This window comes from Mytilus galloprovincialis, chromosome 4 (genome assembly GCF_965363235.1).
Source record: "Mytilus galloprovincialis chromosome 4, xbMytGall1.hap1.1, whole genome shotgun sequence".
In the NCBI taxonomy this organism is placed as follows: domain Eukaryota; kingdom Metazoa; phylum Mollusca; class Bivalvia; order Mytilida; family Mytilidae; genus Mytilus; species Mytilus galloprovincialis.
Window position 1 is genome coordinate 50,111,683 of NC_134841.1, and position 7,115 is coordinate 50,118,797.

A 7,115-nucleotide genomic window follows, 5' to 3' on the forward strand; every position below is an offset into this window, starting at 1 on the left:
CAACGCCTTATTTCCTCGTTTCGATGGGCTGTCAGTGTAACGTGAACGCTGACATTTTGTTTTTTTACGTATGGGACGTCATTTTCATGGGAGGTTACTCGAATGCAAATCTAGACACTCAAAAGGTTATTCGACGGTGAATAATAGGTTAAATGAAAATTAACTGAATTATACCATGTCACGTGATAAGGTGTTATCCAATAGAATTGTTTGTTATATTTGTAAGGTGTAAAAAATAACAATATGCACAGTAAAAATCAGTTCAAGAGAAGTACGAGTTCGATGTCAGAAGAGGTAACAAAAGAAAATAAACAAAATGACAATAATATGTATAAATAACAACAGACTTCTAGCAGTTACTGACATGCCAGCTCATTCAATGTATGTGCCATCGGGATAGGATAAAACATGCACTTTGGCCATGAACACCACTTTTTTTTATTGGTGTTTTATATTTAAAAAGTGAAGAAAAAAAAAACAAAAAAAGAGTGTCCAAGCCCAAAGCGCCTTTTGGATAAGAATGAAACTTTAAGAGATAAAAGTGTTTTTTTTTTACTTGTTCATCGAAAGAGTAAATGTAGAAAATCATCATATTTCAGAATGTAATCAGCAAGAAAATAAAAAATGTCTCACGAATGTCATGATTTTTTTAAGAATCAAGGTAGCTTTCTATAAATTTTTAGCTTGATTGATTCTACAATTTAAAATATCAGAACACACACTAACTAGCATAATTATATAGGTTAAGAATTTCATTGTTTGGTCGGTCCTGAGATATTTTAACCATCTGTCCTAACCGCCAACAAAATAAGTTTGAAAAAAACACGACCCTTTTTGATAAGTATGCCAAAGGTCAAGGTCAAGTTGTTTTCTCCCAGACTGAATTAGTGGAAACCGGACTGTGATCAGTCTTTATTGAGTTTTCGTATTTTGGTTAAACAGGTTGACCTACTTTGATATTGATTTAGGTCAAAGATTAAGTTAACAGCAGTATTTTTGGGCATCGATTCGTTTGGTCTCCGGATATCTTTTGAACAATCCGGCTTACGAACAATATTTCTCGAGCCATGAACAATATCTTGACCATACTTATTTGATGATTACAAATGGAGGGAGAAAGGTTCCAATTGATTTAGAAGACAAAATATCCGGCACGTCAGCAAATCGAGACTGAAAACAAAGTTATGTTTATCCGTATATCTTTTTGACTACATGTTAAACTTCCACAAAACATAGCTTGAAAAGCATCTTTAGAAAGAACAAGACTCATTGGATGTTGTGGATTACCAGGTTTAAGGTCAAGGTCACAGTTTGCTATAAGGACGAAATTGTTTAGGTGAAAAACAAGCAATTATAACAGTTAGTGCCTTCGATTTTTCTCAGTTCAATGTGTTTTTATCGTATAAGGACAAAAAGAGTATCCAACAGCTTCCCAACACTAGATTCTCATCATACAGATAACGAGATGCGGTATGATGGCAATAAAGCAACTGTTTACCAGAGTCCAAATGACCAAAATGTACAATGCACTCAATTTGCCAAAGAAAACTGGGTTATCTGAGATTTCTCCTAGACATCCATTCATTTTCAAGAATGGTATCAAAAGATCGAGAGATGAAGAACCATAAGTTACTTAAATATGTAGGACTCTAAAGTGCGATGGGGAAGCTAAAGTACGATGGTCACGCTAAAGTGAGATGGTCTCCGCTAAAGTGCGATGCCTACACACGCTAAAGTACGATGGTTCACAAAAGTATAGACGTATGGATTATGACGTGAACAGTCTTTTATACAAACAAAAAATGAACATGCCGAAAGATAAATGTAGAATATTTGATTAACAACTTTAAACAGATGTCCATGACTTAGAAATTTAGAAATGATCCATGTAAACTTGCCGCTCCTTTAAATAAACTTATTCTAGAAGGTTACCTATTCAACACTGTAATTAGATCATTGAATATTGTTTTTATTGGTATAAATATTGTTTTTGTTATCAGTAAATTAAAAGCTAACTAAATATTACTAGTATGTTATATGCATATACATATTCATGGATCTACAATCTGTCGATACCTGTAACTTGGCATTGCACAAGGTCATGTCTTTCTCTGTTTATGACGTCTTTACACTAAATCCATGGGATGTTGGATGTGTACGGATTGATAGTTTAGTCTTAGTTGCATGATTTTTTTATTAGTTGTTAGTGGCTTTGAACTAGCTGTCAGATAACTGCGAGTACTCTCAGATCTGTTCATTGTTTCTTTTTGTGTCAGGATGTATAAGTAGGGGGCCACGTCCACTTGTATTTTTGTTCATCTGATGAGTTAAGCCTTTTTCGACTGATTTTTATAGTTCGTTCTTATGTTGTACAGTTATACCACTGTCCCAGGTTAGGGGAGGGTTGGGATCTCGCTAACATGTTTAACCGTGCCACATTATTTATGTATGTGCCTGTCCCAAGTCAGGAGCCTGTAATTCAGTGGTTGTCGTTTGTTTATGTGTTGCATATTTGTATTTCGTTCATTTTTTTACATAAATAAGGCCGTTAGTTTTCTCGTTTGAATTGTTTTACATTCAATTTGTCTTATCGGGGCCTTTTATAGCTGACTATGCGGTATGGGCTTTGCTCATTGTTGAAGGCCGTACGGTGACCTATAGTTGTTTATGTCTGTGTCATTTTGGTCTTTTGTGGATAGTTGTCTCATTGGCAATCATACCACATCTTCCTTTTTTATATTACTCAATTTAAACATGATAACCGTATTTTGTCGGCTGCAGCAAATGTGGCTTTTTTTCGGTGGTAGGAGAAGGACTTTTGTCCTGCAGTCTACCATCTTACTATACAGATACAAAAGTATACACATAAGTATCCTTTATCCTGTTTCTATTTGAAGCTAACGGATACATTGTTGCAATCATTGTTTATGTTGCAGTTTACTTTGCCGTCCCCGTTCAAATATTGTCAATTTTGATGAAAAGTAAAGTCGGTAAAATAAAGGTACGTCATGTTTCCATGCGTAAATCATAAATTGTCTGCCAAAAAATTAGAACTAATTTTGTATTTGTAATTTACAATGACGACTTTGCGACGAGATGTTCATATTAGATATACTAGAACACACCCGCGAAATCGCGGGCATATACAGCTTGTGAGCTGTTGCAGGATGATTTTTTGTAAAAAGATTTTATGTATGGAGAATTTCATAAAAGGTATCAAAAGCCCTCTGTCTTTTTCCAAAGTCCGCTATTTGTTTCCTTTCTGTTAAATTCAATTATATTCGTGTTTCTGGCCTCAATTATTCTTCTCCTTTGCTACAATGCATCTTTTGGTAAAAGTTAAATTAAATTAAAAATTTGCACTGCTTCAAACATGAAATAAATGTAACTGCTTATATACAGACAATTATTAGTATAATAAAATATGCTTCTAGGATTTCAAAGAAAACAGTAGACAGAATACAGAGAGTCTCTATATATAGTAAAGTGGTTTAATCGTAGTTTACATGTAGATAAACGAAAAATAATTGTCCTCTCTAAGGATGTATAATAGTTGTGGTTCTTGTGATGTAAACACCATGATATGGAGAACGCTCTGATTGGCTTATTTATTTTTTCATTTTTGTTATCTATCATACGATTGGTTGCCGTGACTTGTGCATGTTTCAAACCGGAAGTCTTATATATGACTAAAAGTCAGTCTGATGACGGAATCAAGATCCGGACTCCTTTTTTGTCGTTTTCTCCAAAAATAACTCAATCTGAATAATCATAAGAATGGATGACAAATGCGATTATGCATCTATAATACTAAAATTACGAGGTCCAATTTGTCAGCCGTCATCACGTAAAAACGACGAATCAAAGAATTCAACTTTATATATAACTAATATAGTACAAAGGTGTAGATTAAAAATTACACCACTCCAGGCCCTTTTGTTTTCCACGTAATTAATATTGCCAATAATTAAGAAGTTCCGGGTCGAGTCCGATACCGATACCAATAGTATATTCACCTGTTACCGATTACCTTATCTGTACGTTCCGCATCTGACAGGCGCACCACCAAACGGTGTATTCAGGATTAATATGCTATATAGTATTACACGGGTCTTAATCACAGGGTTGACACTACTTAATTGTCAAATTGTTACCTATTGTAGTATTTTAATCAGTTAAACTTTCTAAGATAATAATACGAATACTAAAAATCTGGACTAAAATAAGGCGTATAGGTACAGTTTTCAATTTGTTAGCGGGCATGACGTAAAACAGCGAATCAAAGAATTCAATATTTATAACTAATATAGGACAATGCTGTTGATTAAAATATACTCCATTCCAGGACCTTTTGTTTTCCAAATAATTAATATTATCAATAATTGATAAGTTCCAGTTCGACGGGTTCAAACAGAAAGATTTGAAAGCAGAGAAAACTGTGTATCTTATAATCAGCATGACTTTATCAGATGACAATACTAATACTAAAATAAGGCTTGCGCATAGTTATATACTTTAATTCAGTCACGGACCCGCGATATACGGGTGTGTTCTAGTGTTACCTAATGCTATAGAACACCGAGACATGATGATTAATTTATCGTGGAAGGAAGAGAAGCGACACACAAAATGAGGTCTTCTCGTTTAATAGTATAGATAGAAGATAGATATAAACTTTGTGAACGGCAAGCTACACCAATTATTCAAATATGTGATACCGGCCTGAATTAAAAAAAAAAACCATAATAAACAGGATATATTAATTTTTGTCACACCTAAATTACCATTTTAGCAATAATTACGTGGTCGTTCTTCTTAATTTAAAACAATGATCACTTAAGCCTACCAGTAATTATAAAGCCTATTAAATATGTCATAAAACCTTGTACTAGCTTTCGCAAGAAACTATTTTTTAAATCCGTGTTCTTTAATACTTTAAGCCCGTTAACATTACCCTTTGAGTCCATCGCACTTTAGCAAACAAACAGCCGTCGCACTTTAGCGTGATAAACCATCGTACTTTAGCAAACAAACAGCCGTCGCACTTTAACGTGATAAACCATCGTACTTTAGCAAACAAACAGCCGTCGCACTTTAGCGTGATACACCATCGTACTTTAGCGTAGACCATCGCACTTCAGCGTGGACTTCGCACTTTAGAGTACCAGCGCACTTTAGAGTCCTACAAATATATATGACATTTGGACTAGCCTCCTTCAAGTGTCCTTGAACATGTTGAACACAGAAAGTATGGTTAAGTGAAGATCAAGACAAAGTTTGAAGGTTGATCTGATTTGAGTCAATAACTAACGGATATAACTCAAATAATAAAACATTCATATATGCTCACGATGCTTGAACATTTGAAATGCAAGGGTATTTCCCAGGTTTTTGTCATTTTGTCAAATATAAAAAACTTTTCATGTCATTGCAGGACTATTATGAAATTCCGTATTTTTACCACTTTTCAAAAATAGTGTGAAGGAAGTTCAATCCTGACTCTCAAAATATCATGTATTTAATCATTCTTAGTAAATCAATTTGCAATCATCAAATAACATGTAAAAATGTCATAAATGTAGAATAATAAACAAGATTTATATAATACATTTTTTGTAATGAAAAATTAGTCTGATTTTTATTTTTCAGGCTACATTCACTGCAGTCAAAAGCAGTAGTTATAGACTAAAAATGATATTTACATGAAAAAAATAAATTGGGAATGTGTCCCAGGGACAGTTTGATAGTTTAGTCTTAGTTGCATGATTTTTTTATTAGTTGTTAGTGGCTTTGAACTAGCTGTCAGATAACTGCGAGTACTCTCAGATCTGTTCATTGTGTCTTTTGGTGTCAGGATGTATAAGTACTGTACCAGGCCACGTCCACTTGTATTTTTGTCCATCTGATGAGTTAAGCCTTTTTCAACTGATTTTTATAGTTCGTTCTTATGTTGTACAGTTATACCACTGTCCCAGGTTAGGGGGAGGGTTGGGATCCCGCTAACATTTTTAACCCTGCCACATTATTTATGTATGTGCCTGTCCCAAGTCAGGAGCCTGTAATTCAGTGGTTGTTGTTTGTTTATGTGTTACATATTTGTTTTTCATTCATTTTTTTTACATAAATAAGGCCGTTAGTTTTCTCGTTTGAATTGTTTTACATTGTCTTATAGGGGCCATTTATAACTGACTATGCGGTATGGGCTTTGCTCATTGTTGAAGGCCGTACGGTGATCTATAGTTGTTAATGTCTGTGTCATTTTGGTCTTTTGAGGATAGTTGTCTCATTGGCAATCATACCACATCTTCTTTTTTATACAGTTGATGCCCCCACTTGCATATCATATACGAAAGGAACCATAAAAGTGACACTGACTACCAAAATGTATACTTGATATGAATTTTGTGTTAACAAGTACTGTGTATAAAGTTCCAGTGGCGGATCCAGGGGGGGGGGGTTCCGGGGGTGCGGTTTTCCTCACTGCAAAAATTCTCATTACAAACTTTACAGGTCAAACAGAGTAAATCTTTGTGTTTCAGCTCATGTCTTTTTAATGAAGATTTATGTTTAAATTCTAGACCACACATCAAACATTTGTATAACATTCCTTGAAAATGTACTTTACTGTGAACAAGCAGACTTTGTCTGTATTTATATTTCTTTCCACAAATAAGGCATACAAATATTGCTTCTTCATTATGAACACCTCTTACGTGGCGATGTACTAAACGCATAGAAGAAAAACTTTTTCTACACACTGAGCAAGAAAATGGGGTCTCACCAGAGTGAATTCTCATATGAACTTTCATGTCCTGACTTTGTGAGAATGATTTATCACAGACACTACATGAGAATGGTTTTTCACCGCTGTGAGTTCTAATATGGCGAATTAAATCACCTTTTCTGACAAAACTCTTTCCACATAAATCACACTGATGACTTCTGATACTGCTGTGCACTGCCATGTGCCTTACTAAAGTTGGGCGAGCTGTAAAACATTGTCCACATGTCATACACTTATGTGGTTTTTCGCCAGTATGTGTCCTTATATGATTAATCAATGAATTTCGCTGCTGAAAACATTTACCACATTTATCACAACTATGTGGTTTTAT